The sequence below is a fragment of the Mustela nivalis genome (assembly GCF_964662115.1).
Source record: "Mustela nivalis genome assembly, chromosome: 10".
NCBI lineage: Eukaryota > Metazoa > Chordata > Mammalia > Carnivora > Mustelidae > Mustela > Mustela nivalis.
Window position 1 is genome coordinate 3,042,376 of NC_139029.1, and position 26,561 is coordinate 3,068,936.

The 26,561-nt window shown below is 53.5% G+C and overlaps 1 long non-coding RNA gene across 1 annotated transcript; it reads right to left on the bottom strand.

Moving 5' to 3' along the window:
• Positions 1-8,523: 8,523 nt before the first annotated feature.
• Positions 8,524-13,178, bottom strand: LOC309842924. The gene is made up of 2 exons (XR_014299854.1): positions 12,987-13,178; positions 8,524-12,598 (listed from the first exon to the last, which is right to left on the bottom strand). It is a non-coding gene; the product is annotated as an uncharacterized lncRNA (long non-coding RNA).
• Positions 13,179-26,561: the final 13,383 nt, after the last annotated feature.

The following is a 26,561-nucleotide window of genomic DNA, read 5'->3' on the forward strand; positions in this document are numbered from 1 at the left end:
TGTGATACCAAGTCCAAAATGCGCACACCAGGTGCACACATCAGATGTTGCCAGAAAGGCATTTGGTCTCCAGGGAGAGAGTAAAGGAGGGATGTGCGTGCATTTTAACGCAACGCAGCAGGGACTGTCTATGGCTGGGGAGTGGCCATTTGGGACCTCGCCCTCCCCGACGAGTCTGAACAGGTCTGGGCCCTGATGCGGCTCCTGCATGAGCCCTTCCCTCCACCCGCGGGGCTGGAGCTCAGACAGGGCTGGATCCCGAGTGCCTGAAGCACCCATGGGGGTCCCTGTATCAATGACAGCGACTCTCAGTGAGGGTTACTCCATCGGTGAGCTAGATAATAAGCTCTGCCCTCTGACCTTGCCAAGAAGGACCCCAGACCTGACCCGCAGCTCCACACATCCCTATGGACCCCAACCATGCATCTAGATTCCAGAAGCTTCTTAAGAGCGGAGACCATGTTTGCACCCCACCCCCGAGTCCCATGCTTGGCACACAGAACACCTACAGTTAACAGTACCGTGTTGTGTGTTTTAAGATACATGAAAGGGGAGATCTCAGGCTACATTCTTTTCAAAAGCGCACACACACACACACACACACGCACACACACACACAAGAACACAAGGACAGCTTCAGAGGTGACAGCTAGATACATTTCGTGCCTTGATAGTGTCACTGGGACTCGCATATGTCCAAACTCGTCACAACGTACACCCCAAACGGTACAGTTTTCTGTACGCCAGGGATATCTCCAAAGCTACAAAGGAGCATATTCTGAAAATGCAGCTGTCAAATGAATGAAAGAAGTGGTAAATCAGCCCAAGTAGTGGGCTGCTCTGCTGGGACTAAGATAAATCCTCAGAGCCCTTCGGGGGACATTTGGGCTCTCACCTGACCCCTCCCGGTCACCCTCAGGGTCGCTGTAAGAGTGGGGAGCCTCTGGGCTGCACAGGGGGGAGAGAGACGCGCTGCCTCCCCGGGGCACACACTGCGCCCAGGAGACCCTAACCAGTTGAAATCCGCTCCCTCCGTGGAGCCAAACCTACCACATGAAGACCCAAAGCCACAGCAGTTCAAGGAAGACACAGTCGTGTCATTTGATTTGCTCACCAGAAAGCGGGTCAGATGGAAAGGTTACGGCGCTCTCGAAAATATCCCGACATTATTTTTTCTCATTTTAATGTTATCATTTCGCCGTTTCAGAGAGAGGATTTCTATTTATCCGCGGTGAATAAATGCTTCTGAAATCTGGATTACTGACTTTGACCTTTTCTTTATCGGCAGGTACTAAAAGGAATGGGCAGATGACAGAAAGGTAATTTGAGGGTTGCGAGATTTACGAGGAGGCAGCGCGCTTGGGAGGGCAGTGATGATGGGAGAGGACGAGGCTGAGACAGACCCCAGACAGCGGTTTTCCTGGACCCGCGGCTTTGGAAGTGAAGGTGGACGGCTGGCAGCAGGGACAAGAGATGCCTCACCAGGGAGCTCTGGGCGAGGAAGCAGGCGGCTGGGTGAGTCCACTGCTGAGAAGGTGCCCATGAAATGCCCCTGGACATCACCGTCACCATCCCCGAGGATGGCAGCGGAAAGCGGCCTGCCACGCGCTCCTTCCTTTCAACATCCTGCAGCCACCTGCGGGCAAAGCCCAGCCTCCCTCTTTTGACCACTTTTGTCTCTATCCGCCTCTCGTGTCTGGGGTTGACGCGGTGCGTCTCCAGTTTGTCCAAGTCCTAACCCTGGGTACATGTGCGTGTGACCTGATCCAGACATAGGGTTTTTGTGGAGGTCACGGAGGTAAGATGAGGTCCTACTCAAGTAAGTTGGGTCTGATCCAGTGATGGGCGTCCTTATGAGAAGAGGGGAGTCTGCACAGGGACAGAGACCCCACAGAGGAAAGAGGCCCCCGAGGGCGGAGGGGCTCCACCCAACAACAGAGGCAGGAGGAAGAGGAAAGTTCCTCGCTGGGTCTTCAGCTACAGCACGACTGCCCTCACCTTGATTTCAAACTTCTGAACCCTGAGACAACGCATTTCTGCTGTTTTAGGGCCCACCCACACCCCGCTGGTGCTTACTGGTTAGGACAGCGCTGAGAAAGGACGGGAATTGGGGGCCTCCGTCCATCGGCATCAGCGTCTCCCAAGAACCAGGCACCCTGCGTGCACACACGGAGGGTGGCACTGGGGAGGGAGCGCAACAGTCCCGGCCCTCGAGCTCTGTGTGCCTGGCCACGTGGTACCTGGAAAACAGAGGCCCCGGGCAAGGGCAGGAAACAAACCCCCCCACACACGCGTGTGATTTGGGATCGGCCCAATGCGAAGCCCAAGCCAAGCTAATTAGATCTCCGGGGCCTGCGGGACAGCGAGCTTAGCTCAGGAAGCGGAACCGAGTCCTGGGTAGGAGAACGCGAGTGGGGCAGGTGCAGACTGGACAGCTTAGCGGTGGATCCTGAGAAAAATCCGCTCTCCTGCTCCTCCGAGTTAGTCTCTGAGACTAAACATCACTCAGCCACATCCTCTCAGCCTGCAAAGAAACACAGAGAGAGCGGGGTTCTCTGCGAGGGCCCCCACGTCGGGAGGGGACGTTCCAGGGGGACAGTGGGACGCCCAGGAGAGGCCTACGTTCATCACAAGGGTCCTGGGTTTGAACAACTCTAGGAAACACTGTCCACTTAGGGCCGGGCTTCCACAGGCTTCTCAGGCTTAAAATGTAACAAGGCCCCAGCAGACAACTGCAAACCCCGCCCCAAGACCCAGAAAACCAAACAAGGTCCCAGGGCGGGTACTGTCTTTTGCTCCTTATTGGAGAAGCCGGGGTACCCCAGGGGACCCCAGCCCAGCTCAGAGGGCAACGCACAGTGATTGACAGCTGGCCCGGCCAATCAGAAAATGGCTTCCCCACCCCATCCCACCCCCCACGTTTCCTGGGGCTCAAGGACAATTAAGACATGTCCACTGGGCAGGTCATTTTATAATTGTAGGTTGTAGTTCAGTATCGAAAAACATCTGTTTTGACGGACATCCAAAGCTGCGAAGATGGGCCCAGGCCAGGCGGTGTTAATAGACCCCCCCAGGCTCCGGGGAGACCAGGCTGCGGAGGTGGAAGTCTGGGGAGCCGACCCCGGGCTGGTCACCCTCGCGGGCCGCTCCTGCAGCGCACCGAGGCACCGGCTCTGCCCCGTCTGCTGTCTGAGCCAGCTTCCCTGTCACTGCTCGAGCATGATCAAGCAGCAAGTCGCTCAAAGGTTTGCAAAAGGCCGCACAATCCTCAGGGCTCATTTAAATAGGGCGAGCCCGAAGAGGGAATCCGCTACTGGATCCTGAGTAAAACACGTGGGCGCACTCCCGGCCAGCTCCCAGGGGGCTGGTTTCTCTGCCTCTATTCCGATCTGCCTTATTCTCAACGAGGACGTCACCCGTGTCTCCGCGGTCGGGCGGCTCTGCTTGAAACGCCCAGACAAGCTGTCCGGCGTGGGCGCGCTTCCAGGCCCGGCAGATGGGGAGGTAACCACAGCAGAGGGAGTCCCGTCCTCAGGGGCAGCGTCAGGACCCGGAGGGGGAAAGGAACAGAGCCCCACACCCCACACGGAAACCCTTTAGAGTCAAAGGACAGAAATCCGCGGATCCAGAGGGCAAACCACCCAGTACGACGGGCGTGACGTCTTCTCGGGTGCGGAGGCTCAAGGGGAGGCGCGGTCTCCAACCAGGAAAGCCCTCCCGGCTGTGCGAGGTTGGGGGCTTGTCCCGAAGGAGCCCGGATGGGCTGGCGGGTCTAGTGGTCGGTCTGGAACGGGAGCTGTATGCACCAGGGAGCTGACGCGAGGGAACCGAAGGACCCGAGGGTTCAACACGACGGGGAAGTTTCTCCTGCGTTAGTCTACACTACCTGCAGGCCGTGCCTGCGTCTGCGGGCGCACCTGTGCGTCTTCAGCACAAAAGCAACAGGCTTGAGCACGCAGGGTCTGGGTTGCAGCCGTCTTGTGCTGTGTCCTGAAGATTGTACCCCACGCCTATGTCTCCTCCTTCCGCCCAGTAAGGCACGCCTCCGGGACCCACGGATGGACCTTTGGATCTTCTTCTTACTGGTTTCCCGCAGTGGAGGTCCTCAGGCCTGCCTCTCCTGCACGCGCAGGTATGTCTGGAGGATCAGAGCCTCTGCTGGGACTCGCTGAAACAAAGGGCCTGTGCACCTTAGGTTTGGAGAGAGGTCAAGCAGTTGCCCTCCCCTCAGAAGAGGTCATCCGGGGTTGGCTTCCCCACCGTCTTTGTCACTCCAGTAGATTAAAACAGGCTTGTTCAGGGCGGAGACTGGAGGTTGGTCCTGACGCTGAGGTCACTTGCCTCTCCCACGCGTGAGGGCCCCTGCTACTTCCTTCGCTCTGGAATGCATCCTTGTCCAGAGCCTCGGTTGACCATCGCCAACCCCGCCCCCATCACCACCTGACTTCCTGCTTCCAGAAATGGGGGGGGAGGGGCACATCTTGAAACTGGAACCAGCTCGGCAGTGATGGGTTGTGTCCCCTCAAGACAGCCAGAGCGCGCCCGCGTCCTTCAGAAACGGGGTTTGGGCCCAAAGGTCTGGCGATGTCTCAGAAGCCAGCTGGGAGAGGGGAGGGGTCGAGCACCCACGCCGCACACACAGCCCTGTAAGACCGCTCCCCAGCACGCTGCACCCCACCCCCCAGCTCAGGACTGGTTCCTGGGATGGGTGTCTGGGGGTCCACAGCCGTGTCCTGCTGGCCGAGCACTGGGCCGTCTGCCACTCTGGAACGTGGATTGCAGAGCCTCCCGTGGGATGCCAAAGTCTGCGGGCTTCCGACACCACTGCAGACCCCGGACCTCAGGCCACTTCTCTTGGGACCGAGGCCCGAAGGACAGCGAGTCCTCTGGCGGTCGCAGACCACACTGAACCCTGCATGTGGGTGGATGTGGACAAGGGCTTCTGGGTGCACGGAGGGCCCCCACGGCATGCGGCCCAGCTTCATCCTCTAGCCCCCAGACCTGTCTTGCTCCAGTGGACAGGGCAGAAAGACCAGCAAACTGCAGCACAAAGACCGATCCAAATCGAGCTGTGTTTCCGACTCTAACTCCTATCAGTGCCTTGGTGTCAGCTCATCAATTGTCACGGTGTCCCGCAGCCGAGCAGAACACTAACATCAGGAGAACCTGACAGGTGGAAAGGGGGGAAGGTACACGGATCTCTCTGTACTTTCTGTGCAATTGTTCTATGACCCCAAAACTGCTCTAAAGAATAGAGTTGTTGTTTCTTTAAAGACTATGAAAAAGTTTCAATCCAAGACGCACTTTCAGCTTCTCTCTGGGACATGAGGCCTCGTGTTGGGGCACCTGTTCCCCCTTTTGGCCAATTAGAGCAGGTTTTGCTGCATCTGGGAGGCCAAACACGCAGACTCTGAGGTCCACACGGCAAGCGGCGGGAGAACGAGGGGTCTAGGCTAACAGGCCGAATGGGGGCAGAGGCGAGGAGGTGGGAGCAGAAGACAGACCCCACTCAGAGCTGCCGGGCCACGCGGGCAGGGGTCCGCATGGGCAGCCCTGGGAGGTGGGGGCACGACAGGACATCCCCCTGCCCCAGCATCGGGCCCGGCGCCGCGGGGCTCCTGGACTGCCCTGCACGTGTGTGAGGCTCGAGGCTTGGGGGTGAGGCTGCGGCTGCCGCATCCTTCCTCCTCCGTCAGTGACCACTGCCAGATGCCTGGGGTGCGCCCGGCCCCAGCACTGAGTTCCCGTCTCCGTGGCACTCGGGGGCTGCGGCACTGAGTCAGGAACAGGTTCAGATACTCATTCTAATGGCGAAGCTGGGAGAGAGAAGGTGCGCGGACACGCATGTCTGTAGCCTCCGGAGGATTCAAGTGGGACGCGCCCGCCACGAATCCTGGGTCCTACCCCCGGCGGAGGCGCAAGGACCCTGCCTCCTAGGAGCTGGCAGAACAGGTGGGAAAGGAGCCCCCCGCAACCCCAGCCAGAGGAGAAGGAAGCAGCCTTGTGACTTCACCCCAAGGACGCTGGCGCAGGGATGCAGGCGGCGGGGGGCCCGCGGGCCTTTGCAGCAGCTGCATCTGCTGACGTCATATCGAAGTTAGGGTCCCACAGGCCCAAGAGCGAGGAGTGGGGACGCCTCTCCATTCAAGAACATCACATCCAGCTTGCAGGTGCCTGAAAAGATGTCCCTCCCCCAACCCCACCATGTGTCCCCCATGCTGCCTGGCCCCGAGTTGTCTTTGGGAACAAGACAGCAAGAACAGGGGCCAAATCCAAGCGTCCCAGTGTCGGGCCAACACTGAGGGGAGGCAGGGGACAGGCCACGACAGGAGGGGCAGACTTGCTCTGGTGTGGGCCATCTGGGGGTGGCCAGGCAAGCACTTGTCACAGCCCCTGGGGTCCCTCCCCACCCGCTCACTGTTGGCCGCAAGGACTCTGCCTTCCCCTGGCACCTGGAACTGGTCCACGCGGGCTCAGACCACACAAAGTGCCAAGCAGCTGTTTGTGGGTGGGAAGGGGCAGCGGCCACCTCGAGAGAGGACATTCAGGGCCACCGACACCCTGCCAGGATGTGCTGCTGCCCTCGGTTTTCACAGCAGCTGGACGAACGCGGGGGAGTCCCGGCGTCGCCTCACAGCCCCGGGACCCACAGGACAGGACCCAGCTACAGCCCCCACCCCTCGGGGCTCCGTTCCTGCTCTGAGCTGGAGCTTACCAGCAGGGCTCCTCTGGTCCACAGCCTGAGGCCCCAAGAGGTGAGGGACACCGGTCAGCGTCCCTAGTGAGGGCATCCACGTGCCCCCTGCACACTAGCCTCCCCTCCGAGGAGAGACCTCCTTACATGCCCCCACCCCACTCCCCAGCTGTGCCAGGAACTCCGCCAGCCCAGAAACCAGTGAGCAAGACAGCAGTGTCCCCACCCTCCTGGGCCCTACAATCCGTGGCAGGGGTCTATGGTCCCCCAAGGACAGACCGCGCAGGAGCCCTCGGTATAACCGCGTGGAGCTGGCCTCTTCTGCAAACACAGAGTGGGCGGCAAACATAGATAAGACGGCCTGAGGACGAGGCAGGGGCAGCCCGGGACCGGGCAGGGGGAGCTGGTGTGAGGGCAGCTGTGGCCAGCTGGGCAGGGGGACCCTTCGGTCCAGGGGCTGTGAAATGGCATGACCCGCCAACCCACTGGAGCTCCGTGGTGGACAGGATGGTGTCGGCAAGGGGAGGAAGCTCGCGAGTTAGCGGACGGGCAGCGGACGGGCGCAGGAACCCCAAGCAGGAGAAGCCAGAGACTTGAGGGCGGGGTGGGGCCAGGAGGCAGATGAAGATGCGTCACGAGACGGGACAGGGGAGTGTGCCAGCTGGCCCTGGTAGGCGTGATGTGTGTGCGGGAAGCATGGAAGCTTTGCCTCTGTCCTCAGCTCCCAGGAGGTGATCTCTGGGGTAAGAGGATCCTTGCCTATGGGAGGCCTTGGTCACCCCACGGTATAACAGCGTGATTTCGGGGGGCAGCTTTGCATTGCAGGGTATCAGCTCAACCAGCAGGGGCTGCAATTCAACCTTGTGGGCAACTGACCATGTCCCTGTGACAGGTGCACCCCATTAAGGACACCAAGTTTGGGGGGGCTTCCCGGGTCAGCAGCACCCAGTGTGTGATGGTCACGCATCACGCCGTGCCTGGAAGGAGTGAGCGTCGTCCACACCACCGGCAGAAGCTCCGGGAACATCCCTGGGCTCTGGCCCAGGCATCTCTTCCCTGGGCTGGTTTTAATCTGCATCTTTTTACCGCCATAAAGCGCACCTGAGAGAGGTCTGCGAGACTCGGTGAGCTCTCACACCTCGGATGTGACCGCGGTCCTCGGGACTGTCCCTAACGTGACAGCATGCAGCCCAGACCAGGCCACCCCGGGAGCAGGAGGGTGCTTGTGAGGCTAATGGGATGGCCGTGATGTCATCTGGGGACATGGGGAGCCTGGGGGGGGGCTCCTGGGAAAGATGGCTGCAGGGCCAACCTGGCTGTTCATTCCCCTCCAGCCGTCAGCCGTGGACAGTCCCGGTGCATCGCTGGGGACCAGGCCCCACACTGGCATCCGTCTGGGAATGGACACACGCACCGTGCTCTCTGTGTGGCCCAACGCAAGTTACTTGGCTTTCCTGTGCCTCGGTTCCCCTGGCTGTGTGCGCCCACACGTGGAAGCAGTGAAGGAAAAGGATGAGGCTCGGCAAGTAGGCGACAGGCAAGGCCAGTCACCACGAGGGCAGCGCCTGGGAGGAGGGGCCGCCCGACGGAGAGCCAGACCAGCCAGGGGAGCAGCGGGGTCGGAGAATCCCGGACCTTCAAGAACTAATGCCAGGAACGCCCTGGGGCAAGGGGGCTTGGGGCGCTCCAGCCACGGAGAGATCCGCGTCCTCCAGGCCCCACAAACCGATGTTCCTAGAAAAGGCTTGACCGGGCTTGGGATCTTGGTTGCAATGAATCAGATCGGCTGATGCAGCTTAAAAGCAAGGAAGAGACCATGCACCAGGGAATGGGCACAACTGTGTTCCAATAAAACTTTATTTACAAAAAAAAAAAAAAACAGACAATGGGTCAGATCTGGCCCTAGGACTGTAATTTGCCAATCCCGGGTCTAAGGTTAGGAAGCTCCTGAGAAGCCTTGCTGGGCCCACCTGTGAGTTCAGGCCAGCAATTTTGAACCGCTTCTCCCCTACATGGCCGGACTCCTGTGGACACAGCCCAGCTGCGTCCTCCTCCCCTTCAGCGCGTGGCCTGAGACTGATCTGCCTTCCTCTGGACGCTGTTCTATAAACACAATTAAAACTCCCGGCGTCAGCACAGATGCCCCTGCCCGCCCCGCCCCCTCCCCGGGAATTCACACCTGTGTTCCTGTCTCGCACACGGTGCCTCCTCTGGGGTGGCATCCTGTTGGCTCGGGGACCTGGGCTCACGACCTTACACGTTACCCTGGTAAGTCTCCTCCTGTTAGAATCGATTCTCTCGCTTGAGACTGTCAGAGCGGTTTTAAATCCTGGTTCTGTCTCCTGAGAGTCTCTCCCTGCTTTGAGCTGTGGTGGGAGGCCGAGAGAGAGGGCGCTGGGAGTGCAGACCCCTCCGGACCAGACCGCCTGCGTCAGAGTCCTGACATCGCACCAGGAAATGTGTGGCCCAGAGCAAGCTACTTGGCTCTCCTGTGCCTCGGTTTCCCTGGCTGTAAAGGGGGACGTGAACCCTCCCTCGCAGGGTTGTGTGAGGACAGTGAAGGGTGCCCGTGGAGGGTTCACTAACTAGGGAGTGTTCAGACCAGGCTCAGCTCCTGGAAGGAGCTCTCCAAGGGTGAGCCCCGGTATTCAGCAACCAAGTCGCCAAAGAAGATCTGTTCTCAGACGAGTGCCAAGGCCAGAGCCCGGGCACCTCCCTGGAGGCCTGCTTCCAAATCAGCCTGTGCTCCCCAGATGCCCCCGGTCCACCAGGACAGAGTGCGTTTAACAAGAGCTCTAGCAAAGAAGGTGAAGAGGAAATAAGCTAGGTGGGCACCCTGGAGGAAGAGCCTTACTTAAAACCATGACTCTGCCCATGCCTGGAGTCCCGGCTTCCCCCGGGACAGCCTGTCCTCGGAGCCTCCTTAAATGCAGGCACACGATGAGCCAGAGAACCGCAGCTGGACTGGCGGTGGCTCACACTCTCAGAGCTCCCTGCACGCTGGGCCCACGATGGTACTCTCTTAGTTCACCGTCACCTGGAAGGTAGGGGCTAACCTCCCCCTTCTGTGAGCAAGGCGTCTCTAGAACCTATTTCTTTCTCTGTCCAGTGGGGAGGATGGCCCTTTCTCCCCCAGGAGGAACTTGGGACGTTTGTACGAGGTACCCAGGAGAGCAGCTGGGAACCCATTCTCCTGGGAAAGGGGCCAACCTCCAAGTTGACTCCACTGGATTCGACCTGGGCACCTCAGCCGCCACATGCCTCCCCTGCACTCTCCCACCCCTGCTGGGCAAGAGGGTGCCGCAGAAGACCACCTTCCCCGACACCTGCTGGGCCACAGGGCTGGTGAGGGACAGCGCCCAGAACCCAGCCTCGGCTGCGGCCCCCCTCACTCTGCCCCAGGCGGAAGCTGTATCGTCAGTCCGGATGAATCAGGTAATCAATAAGCTCTCCAGTAAAAAATAGAAAAACGTCTTCATGGCTGGAGAAGTCAGTAATTAACCCGAGCTGGAGGCTGGGGTTTGTTTGGCGGGATGTAATTGGCTTTAGGAAGGAGGGGTGGCATCCTGCCCTCCACACTCAGCCCTGCCGGGGAGAGAGGCTCATGTGGGGGGCCCGAAGACTTAGGGGTCCCTGCGTTCTGCCCAAGCTGGAGCTCTGGGCTCCCGGAGCCTGGGAGAGGGACATTTGTCTCTGACAGAGGCTGGGACTGGCTGCCCTGGGAGTGATGTGTATCTCCGCTCCGCACACACACCATTAATCTGGCAGCAGCTCGGCCTGGGGGAGGATGGGAAGGCTCAGGACAGCTTGGGGTCACCTTTCCCGTCAGAGTCCTCAGCCAGCCCGAGCGGCCGCCACACACACCAGCCCACCCCCAGCTGAAGGTCAAGGAGAACACGAGAGCCACCAAGCTGGGTAGGCCCACGGGTGCAATCTGGGACCTTCAGTAGGTTAAAGAGGGGGCGATGGCAGGAGTGGTTGGAGCCGGAGGTGCAGACCCCCTTGTCCCGCGCACCACCCCACCTCCCTGGAGACCGTGTCCCGGTAGAGGGCCCCATGTAGGGCCGCTCGGTTGGCCCCCGCCATGCTTCAGAGGGAGCAGGACAGGAGGGTGGGGTTGGGCTGCGGGGGTAAACTGGGCGGCCCCTGCGGTATCGGTCATCACCAGTGGCTCAGTGGCCTTGGCCTCATAACAGACTTGAGTCCAAACCCATCTCTGAGGCTTGATAGCAGGACAGCTGAACTCTGACCTCCTCTGGTTTCTTCTTCAGTAAAGGGGACAAGGGTGACTCCGGAAGGGTGCAGGAAATGCACTTAGCATGGGGGTGGGGGTGGGGCACGGGGTGCTTCAGCCCTGCGGGGAGTGGGTGGCCACCCTGTCCAGGATAGTGAGGATGCAGAAAGTGGGGCTGAGGTGGGTCGGGGCTGTGGGACGTGGGCTGGGAAACTGTGACATTCAAGTGGACAGAGAGGGCATCCCCAGCGGGAGACCCGTGCCCGGAGGGGTGCAGAGGAGCGAGCAGACCAAACTGGTATAGAAATGGGCCAGTCTGGAACAGAGGCTCTGCCTGCTAGGCAGCAGAGGAACCGGGGGCGGGGGGGGGGAAGCATCAGGCGTGAAAGCCCTACGAAAGCCAGAGTGACCCCAAGTCAGGAAGTCCCTCATGGGTAGAAAATCAGTTTCCCCAGAGGTCCCCAGAGGAGAAGATTTTAGGGGGCTGGTTCTAGATGCTGGAAAATCGGGACTGTGACTCAGAAGCGGTAACTTCTGTGTGAGCCCTGAACCGCAAGCTGTCTCTGCAGAGGACAGCCAGAGGGACCGGGATGAGGATGCCTTCACAGGGGCAGCGACCTTGTCTTTCTTTTTGAGCGTTCACTGTGTGCCAGGCCCCAGGCTGGGCACCTTGTGACCTTGACCACAATCCTGCAAGGGGGCATTCTAATTCCCTCCTTTGCATGTAAAGAAACAGAAGTTCAGAGAGGATAGGTAACTTGTCCCAGGTCACTCAGCAGGCAAGTGGCCAGGCAGACATGGAACCCAGGTCATTCTGACCCCAATTCACTGCTTACACACATGCATGCCCTTCCCTTCCCAGGGAATCCTGACCCTCTGCCCTTCTCTAAAGCACTAAAGATAACTATTTGGAGGCTGGTAAAAGCTGATACTTCAACCAGCGAGAACAGTAAGTAATAGCTGATCTCTGATGTGAAACGGGGAGCGGTCTAAGCACCTTTCCCCGTCACAACACTCAGTTGTCCTGACACCCCTAATGCATGGGTGCTACAAGCATCCCCATTTTGTGGAGGAGGAAATTGAGGCTCAGGGGTCAGGTCCATGCTAAGGGCACCCTGGGACCTGCGGTAGAGTCTGCCAGAGAACGGGATGGCTGAGCAGCATGTCCTGCACATCCACACCTCCAAGTCTAGCACTCGGAAAGGCATGAACTCAAATGAACTGACATCTGTGAGGCCCGAGACGATGATTAATATGACCCAGGCTGGGGAGATAAGAGGAAGAATGTGTTGTCTGAATGCACCATACCCTGCTAGCTGCAGGGTACAGATGACTCGGGGTGCATCCAGCCCGTAGGACACAGGGACATGTGCCCCAGCGTCTCTGATCTCTGCAGCTCATACACCCCGTCTGGGGTCTGGATAACACTCACCCCTTTTCCACCAAGATAATCTCTGGCAGGGACCTGCTCCAGGAACACCACCTGAGCTCACAAAGGAGGGAGGCTGCTGGGAAGCGTTGCTAGGATACGGGGAGGAGGGGCACAGAGGGCATCAGGACCAGGGAGCTCCACAGAACATCAGCAGGGAGCACAGCCAGTGTCCGAGGAGCAGGAGGATAAACGGGTGGGCACCGTCTCTTGATTCCGCTGAGCTACATCTTACCCAACACTGGTGGAGGGCTCAAAGGATAATTTGAAATCTAATTGGTGGGTGTTTTGGTTTGGTATTAGGGCCATTCCACTTGGTAAATATCAAGAAGCTGGATGCCTTCCCTGATCCTCTGGGCAAAGTTTACTGGCGCGGCCATGGCAGTGAACAAAGAACATGCAGAAGCCAGAGAGAGAGAGAGAGAGAGAAAGAGACCGTTCCCAGTAAGGGGAGGAGGAGGAGGGAGAGGAAGATGCCACCTAGCCAAGCCCCTCCAAGACACCTCCCCCCATGGCAGCCTATGTCTGTGTTCCACATAAGAAATACACATTCCGAGGGTCTGGCTTCCTGGTGGACTTATGTGTCTGCCCTCCTCCCTGCTAACCCCACCCTGCATTCCAGTACCCACCCCACTAGATGGAAGAGGAGGGGAGACCCTGGTAGAAGCGCATGTGTTTCTTCTCAGGCAGCAGGAGCGTGAAGGTTGAGCTAGAGACAAGGTGGCAGTGGTAGGCGTCAGCTTGACCGCTGGTAGCAGGAGGTGTACGTGAATGTCCACAGGAGCTCTACCCGATTGCATTGTAGAAATATAGCCCAGGAACCATCTGAAAAAAATAAATAAAACTGGATTCTTGCCTCAGAACTTATACCAAAGAAAGTAATAGATGGGTCAAAGATTTAAACGAAGGGAAAAGAAAGAAGTCAGAGAGAGAGGGGGTGGGAGAGAGGAAGGAAGGAAAGAAAGAACCATTGAAGGATTGGACGACCATGGTTTAAATTTAAAAAAAAAAAAAAAAAAAAGCAATCTCACAATGAGGAAAGGTCCTTCTAACAAAAACACAAAATCTGGGAGCTGCAAAGGACCAAATGCTGAAACAACCACGTAAGGATGAAAATTTCTACTGGGTAAAAGCTACCATAAAGAGTGTTGCTTTGTTTTGTTCCCTAGGGATAAACCACAAGGATACCATAATCCCTTTATACATAGCCTTAATTTCTGTATTAAATAAAGAGTTCCTTTAAAACTCGATAAAGGAAAAAGCCCAACAGAAAATGATAGCTCACAGAAAAGGCACTTTAAACGGCTCCTAAATGTATAAAAATATGACCAACCTCACTCATAACAAGATAATAGCAAAGTAAAATCGTGAGATAGTATGTTTCGCCCATCAGCCTAGCAAAGATCAAAAATTTGATAAAACATCATTGAAGTAGTTACTGTAGCACTTACATACTGTTGCTAAAACTGTGAGTTGGTGGAGTCTTACTGATTGTGATTGAACAACGTCTATCAAAACTCAAAATGAACATGTCTGATTCAGCAATTTCTTTCCAGACACTTACCCTACAGACACATTCCTCGTGTGTCAAGTCACGGATGAGTAAGAATTATTATTATGCCACTGTTTTAATGAATAAAAATCTGGAGATCACCTCAAGGTTCTTCAACAGAAGCTGGGATATTTAAATTACAGACATCTGTATTAGCTCCGAGAATGCTTTGCAGCTAATTTTCTTTTTAAGAATAAAGACACTCAAAAACAATGCCAAAAGTACGTTTTAAGGTAAAAACACCAGGTGCAGAAAAATGGGCATACTATACCTTTACGTCTATAAAATAAGGCTGTATATGAATGCATAAAGAATCTCCAGGAACTGGTAACTTAGTAAGTGAAAAGTTAATGCAAGCAACACGTCCCCTTCTGAACAGGAAGACCTCAAGGAATCCCACAACATCTGAGGATTTTCCAACACGTGTGCAATCAGCCTTCATGCTTACAGATTTGGGCAATGTGACTCGTGAAAAAACAGTTTTCCAGCTACCATCACGTGATTAGAATGATCAGTTTTTTGAAATTTTGCAAAACTCATCCATACAACCATCTGGGCCTGGTGCTTTCTTTGTGGAAGGCCTCATTTTCTTAATGTTATAGGACTCCTCAGGCTTTCCATTTCTTCGTGATTCTTGGGTGCATCTTGGTACCACACAGAGTGCTTAGGATCAGAGCATGTTGGTCAGAGACAGGGCGGGAGAGAAAAAGAGAGCCACAGTCCACAGGCTCCTTGTCTCGTGCTTTTCTGTGCCCGGGCAGTCCTGCCAAGGACCTGTCTAGATATTTCAGCATCCTCCATGAGTCACACTGTCCAGTGTTCGCTTCTCAGGGCACTCAGAGATCTGTGTGCGGCCTGCCAATCAAAATGTCAGTCCAGGGGTGGACCAAGGCTTCAGCTTCTCAAACACAGCCCTCAGTCACAATGCTAGTGGCTGTCCACCCTTACATACTTGCTCAATCTCCCGTTGCATGGAGAGTGCTGATCCCCATTGCCAGGTTCAGACTTAGAGCTCCCAGTCTTATACGACATCCCCGAGGGGGTCGGCCTCCCCAACCCTGTCTGCCAGGGGTCTCAAACGGTGGTCCAAGACTGAAATCGAGCCCAAGTATTTCATAGTTCACATACCACCCACTTTTCCACAATTATCTATGGACTCACAGCCGGTTCAGTCCACTCATTTATGTGACCTTCTGACCCCTGGAATATGTATTTGCGACCTTGCCAGACCTGAAAGGTGGACTCAGGAAGAGAAACTGGGTAAAGCCTTAGTTACCACTTGCTTCAGGATTTATCCTCATCCCAGGCTGATTATGGAACAAAGAATCTGAGGCCCCCAATTTCATCCAGCTTGTGGGATAGGTGCCCAGGGCTGATTTCTGAGTTTATGCAGCTGTCCTCCATCCCAGTGCCTCTCGTGGGGTGTGAAGGGCAGGGAGGAGAGGGCAGCGGGTCAGCAGTCGGGGGGACAGAGCAGGTCAAGGGGCCCAGGAAGCCCACTCACCCCGGGGCACCTTCCTGTGGTTCTTTTGAATGATTTAGCAGAATCTCCTGGGGCATCTGGCTGGCTCAGTGAGTAGAGCACGTGACTCTTGATCTTTGGGTTGTGAGTTCAAGCCCCACATTGGGTGTAGCGATTACTTAAAGTAAAATTTCCTTTTTAAAAAAGGATTTAGCCAAAACTCTTGATGTGGACAGGAAACCGGTTAGGAAGTACTTACAGATCCACTCTGGCCACGTGGCAACCCAAGGAGATCACATTTATTAGCCCATTACTAAATAACGTTGTGATTATAAGACAATCTTAGTCCCTGGGGGACAACTGCCTGGGAAAAGAATTGTTCCCCGCAGCCCGAGTCTTTCACAAGCTGCCTCCCTCCTGCCTTCCAGTAAATCTTCACTGACTGCTCCGTGGCCAGCCCTGACCTGCCCTGAGAGCTTCTGCTCACACATAGATCACGTCTCCTGGCCTCCCCAGCCCTTCAGGCAGCACCCGCTCCCCGCTAAGCCCCCCTACCCTGACCAGAGGGATTTCAGGGGCTCTGGGTCAGTGGGTTAGGTTGCTGGGGCTGCTGGAACAGAGTCCCCCATACTGAGTGATTTAAACCCCAGAACTGTATTGTCTCCCAAGCTGCAGGCCAGAAGTCCAAGACCAAGGTGCTGGCAGAGCTGGTTCCTTCCAGAGGCTCTTGGAGGGAATCCACTCCAGGCCTGGCCCAGCATCTGGGGGTCTGCCGGCCACCCATGGCCAGCCTCGGATGCTTCACGCAGATCTCTGCCTTGTCTTCACATAGCGTTCTCCCTGTGGGTGCCTCTGTGTCCAAACCCCCCTGTGAGAGGACCCCAACCCTATGGGATATGGGCCACCACATGCCAGGGTGACCTCCCTGTAACTAATTACATCTGCAACAGCCCTATTTCTGTGCCCTCTAAATAAGGTTCCGTTCTGAGGTCTGGGGGTTAAGAACGGAACATGTGAGTGGGGGCGGGCAGGAGAACACAGCTCAGTCCACAGTAACTCAGGGCTTGGCCTCAAGCTCACCGAGGGGCTAGTCCTGCAGCCCAGGGCCCACCCCACCTGTGGCCCTGACCCCTTCAGCCCTGTTCCGCCTGCTCCAGCCCTGCAAGGCCTCCTGGCCCCTGGCCTTTGGCATCCAATGCCAGCTGTTAGCCCTGCCCCCACCACCCACCACGGCCACGTCTGTCCCTGGGGGAGGCTGGGGTGAGGTGTGAGGAACCCAGACAGACATGGGTTCTAGTCTCACCTGCTGCACCTATGGGGTGACTTTGGAGGGACATCCCACTTCCCTGAGCCTCCGGACCCTTACCCTTAAAATGCTGCTCAGGCTTAGTGGGCGGCCAGACACACACCCTCCTCGTCCTGACTGTGTGCTGACTCCCTGGAGCCACTGCTCGGGTCTATCTGGGCTGGACGGCCTCTGGCCACCCCCTTGCCCCCACACACACATCAATCTGTGACCCTTTCACCCCTCAGGAAATATTCTGGGCTCCCACCAGGCATGTGGTATAGTCCGGAGCCGACTCCCTGTCCTGTCTCCAGCCCTACCTGCAACAGCAGCTGGGGCCTCGTGCTGTCGGGGGGAGTGAGTCTGTGCCTGAGAACTTCCCGTGCACCACAGTATTGGGGGTGTGCACCCCCCCTCTCCCTATCTCTCTCTCTCCCCGTTTCATATGCCTGCCCCCATTACCTCCAGGGAAATTCGGTCAAAACCCACACCCCATGCCACAGACCCTATAAGACAACCTGTCCCTGCCAGAAGCCACTACCCGCCCAGGGCAGCAAGTCCTAACTAGCCACCCCGTGACTCCTGCAAAATGACAAGTCACACACACCCGCATTAAAGCTTCATGATTATCGTTATTACCGTAATTACTAGGGAAATCAGTGATCACGAGCGGCCTGAAGCCCCGCTACGGCGACCCACGAGCAGCCCAGCCTTGGCACCACCGGCCGCCCTCCGGCCCCACAAACGAGCCACCAACCCCCGCCCCGGCTCCGGCCCCTCCAGCCCACACTCCTCTGGGGCTCTGGCTTGCAGCAGACATTAGTCAGGGGGACGACCGCAGAGGGGAATCCTGGCCTCTGTGTGAGCAGAGCCAAACAGCAGCCCAGGGAGGAGGGAGGAACCGTCGTCTCGCCCCTTACAGACGGCAAGCAGCTTGCTCTCAGGCAGGGTCCACACCGCCCAACTCCAAAGCCCTGCTCTCACAGGGACCCCACGAATGCCAGACACCACCAGGACAGCCTGGCAGAGCAGATGGTCCAGCCCACTTCTCAGAGTGGAAGACTGAGGCCAGGGCTCAGGGATGCAACGGCCCCAGGGCAAATCATTCCAGAAGCCAAGATGAGGACCCAGCGTTGCCTCGGTCCAAAGCCTGGGTCTCCCCACCCACACGCTGCTGAGCCAGCCAGACCCCCACCCCCTGGATGCTGCAGTCCCCCACTCTGCGGGCTTCCACGAGAGGCCTCCAGGCCCCGTGCCTCGTGGCTGCTTTGCAGACAACTTTTACTTTGCATTCACGGGGCCAGAGCTCCCAAGGCCCTGAGTAATTTGATTATAAATGTCTCCTGGATGCTTATAATCACGGGTGAGGAGTCCTCCCTCCCTGGAACTCTCAGGGGACTTCCGCACGCCTTTCCAGTGGCCTCTGCCGAGGCCTGGAGCACAGTCACCCGGGGTGGGGGGGTGACTCCATTTCTCCTTATGCCTCCGCAGGAGACCTTCCCGCGGTGAACAACAGGGGCGCCCGGCCGGCACTTTTCCTCCTAGAGTAGCAATCCAAGCCCGCTTCTGCTTCTTCCCCATGCCCCGAGCACCCCTTCCCAGCCGTGCCTAGGCAAGGGGCTGAGGGGCCTAGGCCCTGGGCGGGGTGTGTGGCACCTGAAGAGGGGGTGTCACGGTGTCCTCGCAGCAAGCTGCTGGTGGCCCACAGGACATCCTCCAAACTGAGCATGAACGGGGGGTGTGCCAGGCCTCAGCTCTCAGGGTTCATCAGCTCCCACAGGATTCAGCCAGAACCCAGAAACCTCATAAAGTGCCCAGCCAAACTCAGCGATCGCACAGCGCGCTCCTCCGGCCCCAGAACTAGGCATTTGATGGCAGAATTAAAACTGCCCAGGAAAGTACACACCTGCTCAGGTCTCATGTGTGTCGCGGGACAACAAGGGGAGACGGGAGTCAGGGGGCTCATCCCAGTCACCCAGGGACTCAGACAGATGGACACGTATCCCCAAAGGTGCTTGCACAGTTCCAGAGGCTGAGGAAAGACAACAGGATCAGCCACACGCTGCCTCAGGAATCTGCTTCCCCCAGAAGGACTACACAGCCTTCGCCCACAGGCTGCTGCCCAGAATGCCCAGTTGAGAGAGAAGAGATGAATCATGTCCTAGGGAGGGGCCCCACGTAACCAACACAAACACACAGGCCACTCACACCAAAGACTGATCATCCCCTCGCCCTCTCTCCGCGTCCTCTTCCTCCTTTTGAGTTGCTGTCTCCTCTATCTGCTGCCCACTCAGTGCCTCCCCTCGGCACACGCACCTGCCTACCGCTGGGTGCATTGTGATAACCCGTGGAGACGAGAACCACCCTTGAAATTCCTGCACCTCACCTTTGGTGTGCTCACACCACTTGCTTTGGCCAATGGAGCAATGTGGAGGAAGTGGCAGCTGCTGGTTCTGAGCCTGGGACTCGAGGGGCCTTGGTGCCTCTCTTTGCCCTCTGCGCTTCTGCGATGGTCATGCAAAGGACATGCCCAGGCTCGCCCTTGCCCCGGTGGAGGAAGAGAGACACAGGATGCCTCTTGTATTCTGCACCAAACTTCCCAGCCAACCCAGACACCTCTCCCTGGAGGGCTCCAAGAATGGGGACCATTTGTGATGCACGAGAGTTAACGAACACAGATCCTGACCTCACACTTCCTACGAAAACACATAGCTAAAGCATTAAACATGAAAAACAAAAGACAAATCTTCAATTTTTAGAAGAAAATGCAGGATGGTGTTTTTATGACAACAAAGAAGATAAACAAGGAGGTTTCTCTCATGAAACACACAAAAATAAACACCATAAAGAAAAATACTGACAAAGAGTAAAAGTAGAACTTTGATCTGACTAAAGAGGCCATGAATAAAGTTAAAAGACAAACATCCATAAATAAGGAAAACATATTTATAACGTATTTGACCACAAAGGAACTGATTTCCAGGTCACAAAAAATAAAAGTCAGCGAGGGGAAACCAAAGAACCCAATAGAAAAATGAGGCAGAGAGAAGAAACAATTCCCACAGGAAGAAACCCGAAAGGCTAACGGATACTGTGCAGGTCGTGCCCCTGCATGGTAATCAGGGAGCGGCAAACTAAAACAATAAGGAGATGTTACTCCACACCCACCGGACGGACAGAACGGAAGGCGTGCCAGCGAATGGCGATGGAGACGCGCAAGGAGTTTTGCAAGCTGCCGGTGAGAGTGCCCAGTGCCCAGCCGCCTTGGACACCATCTCTCACCAGCAGCGATGAAGACGGACACGTTCAGAGACCCCAGCCCACCAGGGGACTGGCACATCAGCAGCATCTCGAAGAGGGGCACACCCCCCGCTTGTCAGAGATGAAGGATTCTAGACTCGTCTGAAGAATTTGGGTGAAGAGGAAAAGCATATGCGGGAGACTAGTAGTACGGGCTACTGTTTGCATACAAACTGAAAAGCAAAAAAAAAAAAAAAAAAATAGACCGCGTGTTCCTCACGCACATGCATCCTCAGGGTAAGGAACACGCATGGGAAGGGCAGACACTGACTTCAGAACAGTGAGGAGGAAAGAGTCCAGGGGAACACGTAAGGGGCCTGCGAGCCAGCATCAGTAAAAGCCGTATTGTGTTATGTCCTTGAGCATGACTCGGAAGCAACGGTGTCATAAAGCCACCATGCATTACGTTTACCTGGCAGGTACCTGAAAGTTTTATATCGCTGCTCTCTACACGGGTCTGCATGTTTGTGACACCGCGTAATCACTTCAGAGGGCTGATAAAATACAACAGGAAGCATGCCCAGATAGCAGCAATGGTGATCTTCAGGGGATGGAATTATAGGTGGGTTCTTTCGACTTTTTTCTACTTTCATATTATCTCTCTTTCCTTTTGCACAGATTTCTTACTGTTAAGGTAGCAAAGCGTGTATTTTTAAAACCCCGGTGTCGAAGCATGCCTTGCCGTGCTGGGACGGTGGTGGGGAGGGAGCTCAGCCGTTCACCTGGCCAGCCCCTGGGCTGCTTTGCTGTGACGTAGGAGCTCACTTCTCCCCTGCAGCCAAAGAGTTAAGAAAGCTTGACGTGAAATGAATCATTCCAGGGGAGCTAAATCCCTGCCTTATCTAATTTTGTATCCTGAGGCTGATTAATTTAAACTCTAAAATAAAATAAACATCAGCGTTAAATAAGGATTAAATACTCAGCAGGATCCTTAGTCCAACAAACTGACGTTGTACATTTTATGGTATGGATTGAGGGGGCCCTGGGGGGCAAGGCGGGAGCAGAGGGAGGGCTCTGAGCTAAGGGGAGAAAATCGCCAATGCTCTGGGGTGCAGTCCCTTTAGTCTCCACCTGGATGCCAGCAGAAAATTCAAGAGCCACCTACTAGAAGTTCTTCACACAGGGGAAAGCCTTGTGCTGTGTTCCCAGCTACCCCTTGTCACCAAAGGGTAATCCCCCGATTACCCCCCACCACAGAGGGACCAATCAGGGGAGTGGGGTCAGGAGATTGGAGGAAGCTCTTAGAAAACAACAGAGAAGAGACCCTCTTTCCTGGGTATTGCTACGAAGTAGCTGCCAAGAGCATGAACCAACAGCCGTGACCCCAGTTTCCCCAAAAGCCACTGATTGCAAAAAGGGAACCAGGGAAGATGGGACAGGTAAGGATGGGGTAAAACTGTCTGACTCGTGTGCCTGGAGGGATCCACAAATCTGGGCCCGAGAGGAGGGTAGGCAGCTGATGGGTTCCTCCAGGTCTGCAGCACAAACCTGGGCCATCATCCCAAAAACCAGCTACATTGACCCCATTCTCTGCACAGTGATGGCATCATAGAGCTGGACCATTGTGAGAGACCATTACAGCATGAATGTAGCAACAGACCAGGGTTCAGATGGTCCTAGACGCAGGCCCCACTGAACCTCTGACCAGTGAGCAACTCACTTAGCCACTGGTCTCCCCACAGATTCAGGGATGATGAAATCCCTTCAAAAGATGTATACTGAGCATCTACTTTATACAAGGAGATATGGGATTATTGGTTGAAGTATAAAATAGGTCACAGTCCCCCAAGGTAGGTGTTGTAATACCTGAAGAGCAAAGTCAAGTTGCTATGTGGGAGGGGGTGGGTGTTTGACAGAGAGGTGAGAAGCATGGCATGTCTACACAATCAGGAACATCTCATGGGTGGCTTCCAAATGCACAGTTTCTCCTCTTCCTATAAAATCTGTGGCTGTCCTTATAAGGCCTTTGCAGAGATGCAGGGCAGCTGAGAAATACACAGATAAGAAGAGAGGGCAGAGAGAACACGTTCCTGGCATTACCAGCCACAGACATTTTGCAGAGAAGAAAGCAACCCTTCTGGACCCATGAGTGAGAGCTAAATGTACAGGAAGACAGTTGTTGACTATTTGGTTCATGGACTTGGAACATTTGCAGACCAAGAACCAGGAGATATGGGGTGTGGAAGCTCAGGAAGGGGTCGATGCAGCAGCACTGGGGTGACAAGAGAGGAGAAAGAACCTTTCAACATGACCAGCACACAGACTCGGCTTTCCACCGACAGCAAGACCAGTGAGTGGTAATGAGTGGTAATGAGTGCTTGCTGGTGTGCGGACATCATGCTCTTGTCTGGGGCACAGACCTGTTCAACAACCCTGTACAACTGGTAGGACATCAGAGAACTGGGTTTAAACTTAGCATCTTGCTACTGGCTTTCTATTTGTCCCATCTGTTGTTTGTTCCCTTTTTCCTCCTATTCCCGTCTCCTTGGGGATTATTTTTATTCCATTTTGTCTTTTTTGTTGCCTTATTAGGTATAAGTGTTCTGTTTTGTTTGGCTTTGGTTTTTAGTCATTGCTTCACTGTATACATCTTTACTGATCAAATGATAGTATGTCAAATGATATTTGCCACTTCATATGTAGTATAAAAATCTCTTATTTTTCCTTTAAAGATCCCATTTACTTATCAGACAGAGACAGAGAGTGCACAAGCAGGTGGAGCAGCAGCAGAGGGAGAGGGAGAAGTGGGCTTCCCACTCAGGAAAGAGCCTGACACGGGGCTCGATCCCGGGACACCAGGATCATAATCTGAGCCAAAGGCAGATACTTAACTGACTGAGCCACCCCAGCGCCCCACACATGTAGTATAAAAATCTTAATACACTGCCATTTCCCCCTTTGGCTCTTGTGATACATGCATGTGTTTGCTTCTACATATGCTATAAATCTCCCACTGTGTTGTTATTGTTTTTATTTGAATAGTCCATTGTATTTACAAGATATTTTTTCATGTTTCATGTTTACCCACACATTTGCCATTTTTTCTACTCTTCATTTCTTTGTGTAAATGCAGATTTCCATCTCGTCTTATTTTCCTTCTGCCTAAAGGATATCCTTCATCATTTCTTAGAGTGATCATCAGATAGTCGTTAAGTCCTTTAAGATTTTTTGTGTCTCAAAGTCTTTCCTGTCATATTGGAAGGATATTTCTTTAAGCAGACTCTACACCCAGCATGGACCCCAACACAGGGCTTGAACTAACCACCCTGAGATCAAGACCCAAGCTGAGATCAAGAGTCCGATGCTTAACTGACTGAGCCACCCAGGTGCCCCTGAATATTTTTGTTGGGTGCAGAATTCTAGATTGACAATTGTTCTATCCTAAAGTACTTTGCAGATGGTGCTCCATTGTCCCCTGAGTATCATTGTTACTGACTAGAAGTCTGCCATCATCCTCATGTTTTCTCTCCTCTACATAATACATCTTTTTTCTCTGTCTGCTTATTTTGCTTATTCCCTCTGGCTACTTTCAAAATTTTCTCTTTATCATTGGTTTTAAGCAATTTTATTATGACTTGCCTTGATGTAGTTTTCTTCGTGTGTGTGTGTGCGCGCATGCGCGCACGTGTGCACATGCACACTGGGTTCATTGGTATTCTTGGATCTCTGGGTTTATAGTTGTCATCAAATGTGATATATCCCACCCACTATTTTTTCAAATATATTTTCTTCTCCCCTCACCCCTCTTTGAGGGATTCTACTGCACATATATCTGTCTGTTGAAGTTGATTCTCTGCTCACTTATTCTAATCTTCTTTTTCTCTGCATTCCATTTTCCTAGTTTCTAATACTGTCTTCAAGTTGACTAACCTTCTCTTCTAAAGTATCTAATCTGTTGTTCATCTCACCCAGTGTGTTTTTTATCTCAGGCATTATGTTTTTCACCTCTAGAAGTTCAATCCTGGTCTTTCACATCTCCACTGAACATGCTCAACATTTTCTTTAATTTCTTGATGTGGAAAAATATAACAGTTTTGATGTCCTTTTCTATCAGTTCTATTATATGTGTCATTTCTGTGTCAGTATCTATAGATGGACTTTTCTTTTCATTATTGATAGTGCCTTTTTGTTTCTTGGAATTCCTGGTAATTTTTTATTAAACAACAATGCAAATCTTACTGTACACTACTTACAGTAGTGAGTACTGAGTATTATTGCATTTCTATAAATATTTCTGAGTTTGTACTAGGGTGCAGTTAAATTACCTGGAAAGATTTTGGTCCTTTGAAGACTTTCTTGTAGGCATTTCTAAGTGGGACTAGCACAGTTTAGGCCTAGGGCTAATTTCCCACACTGCTGAGGCAATTTTGTTCTCAGTAAACTACTACATGTCTTGGGAATTATAACTCATTCCACTGTTGCTGGTGGGAACACGAAAGGTATCCCATTCTATGTGAGGTTCAAGCACTGTTCCTTCTGCTCAGGTGGGTTTTTTCCCCTCCAGATCTGATTACTCATATACATGCACTGATTGGTATTTACCTGAAGACTTGGAGCTTTTCCCCTTTGTAATGTCTTCCTCTCTGGTACTCTGGGTACTCACCCTGCATAAATTAGCTGCCTTGGTCTCCCCAGACTCCCAGCTCCTTCTCCTCAACTCAGACAGCCTGGGTTCTCCTTCCCAGGCTGTCCTAGAAGCTCTTTAGTCAGGAGTTGGACCAATCATTTGGCTCCACTCATTATTTGCTCTCTCTCAGGGATCACTGTCCTGCACTGTCTGATGCCTGATAGCCTGCCATGGGGTTAGATTTAAACCCAAATTGTCTGACACCAGAGGCCATCCTTAACCACTGGGACAACCAGCAGCTGCTGGTTGATGAGCAAGTAAGAGTTGAAATCAATACTTTTTATATATTATGAGCCGTTGTTGGCTGTCCTATGTTCCTACTCAGTAAGTTGCCCATTACTCACCCTATACCATGTGTCCTATCATTATTAACTAGTCTTAATCCTTCTTACTGTCATTGCAAAGGTGCTGAGTTAGAGCCACTGACAGTGCCATTAGCAGTCAAGATGGGGATAGCTACCAATTACCGTCAAGAGCTGGTGCTTAGAGCCAGCACATCAGGGAGGCAACATTGGTCGGAGGGTGGGGGTTCTTAAGAAGCCCACTTTCAGCAGGTACTCCACATACTGAAGTCTGATCTTAAGGGGGCTCACAGTATTAAATAAGGGACCTGAGTGTGATGATTTCTCAGACTTTCTCCCTTAACAATTCTGAGTTTATAATTATCTATTTCCCCTCGGGGAAATGAAAACCATGATTCCTGATTCACCAGTGAACTTAGGAAAAAGAGGGAGAGAAGAATGGATCAGACCTATTCCTGGAATACACTAGACAGCTTCTGGAGATTAAAATAATGACCACTAATGGATATACATGTTTAATGTTTCAGTTACTGGTAAAATTAATACCCTGTTTAATATTAATAGAAGCAATGTACATCTCTGGGGTTGTTAATCTGCTACTTTTCCGCTACGTCAGATGTAAAAATAGCTCCCCATGATTATCCAGGTGGGGAGGAAGGAGGGGGACCTGAGCAGTAAGGGGACAGTGACAACATCATGCATTTTAAATGCCTTATGGCTCATCATAATTCTAAGGGAGAACATTTTCTTCCAAGTACAGACAGTTTCAAACTTCATTCATGAGTTCTTTTTTATTCAACAAATACTTACTGAATGCTTTCAATAGAAGTGCCCCATACTATGTTATTTTTCTTACCACTCCACCTTATTTAATCCTACAACAACCCTTTGATGGCACTGCTGTTATTACCATTCTAAGGATGAGAACACTGAGGCTTAACGTCCTGCAGGTAAGAACAGGACAGAGACAGCACTGGATCCCTGACTCCAGAGCTGCATTCTGATTCCAACCTTCCACAGTTTGTGTTTTTCTAAGGCATTGTTAAGTCTATGGTTGCATAAACACTAAATAGGAATATAGGACAGAAAAGGAGAGAGGCGATTTCTAGAAGGTGAAGTGACCTGACTCCAAACTGAGAAGGCAGCTTTGGGAAAATTTACTTCCCTGACACCAAATTCAAAATTTCATCGTAATTAAACCAATATGTGTTGAATGCCTACTATGTGCCAGGCAGTGTGTTAAACCCTGAGAAAACTGATTAAGATAGCACACCTGCCTTTAGGACGCTTATAATTTACATTCTACTGGAAGAGACAGACAGAAACACAATGACATCACAAATAGAAACAAAACAAGTACCTAAGCATAAATAAAATAAATGGATTGCTTCTTAAAAAAAAAAAGAAGAGACTGAGGCATCAGGGAACCAACTTGAGGAAGGAAAATCACTAGAGTCCTCTCTGAAGAGGTCAGTCTATTGGGAGTCTTTGGGCAAGCAAGGAAGACCACCTCGGTATCCCTCAGCATAAGGGGCATGTTGGAGGAGCCGTGGGTAGTTCAAAAATGGGAAAGGAGCTGGAGTTCAGAGGAAGTGAGGAATGGGGTCATACTAGTGTCTGGAAGCAGCAATCACTCCCAGTGAAACTGCAGGAATGAATGTCTTCTGCCAACTTGT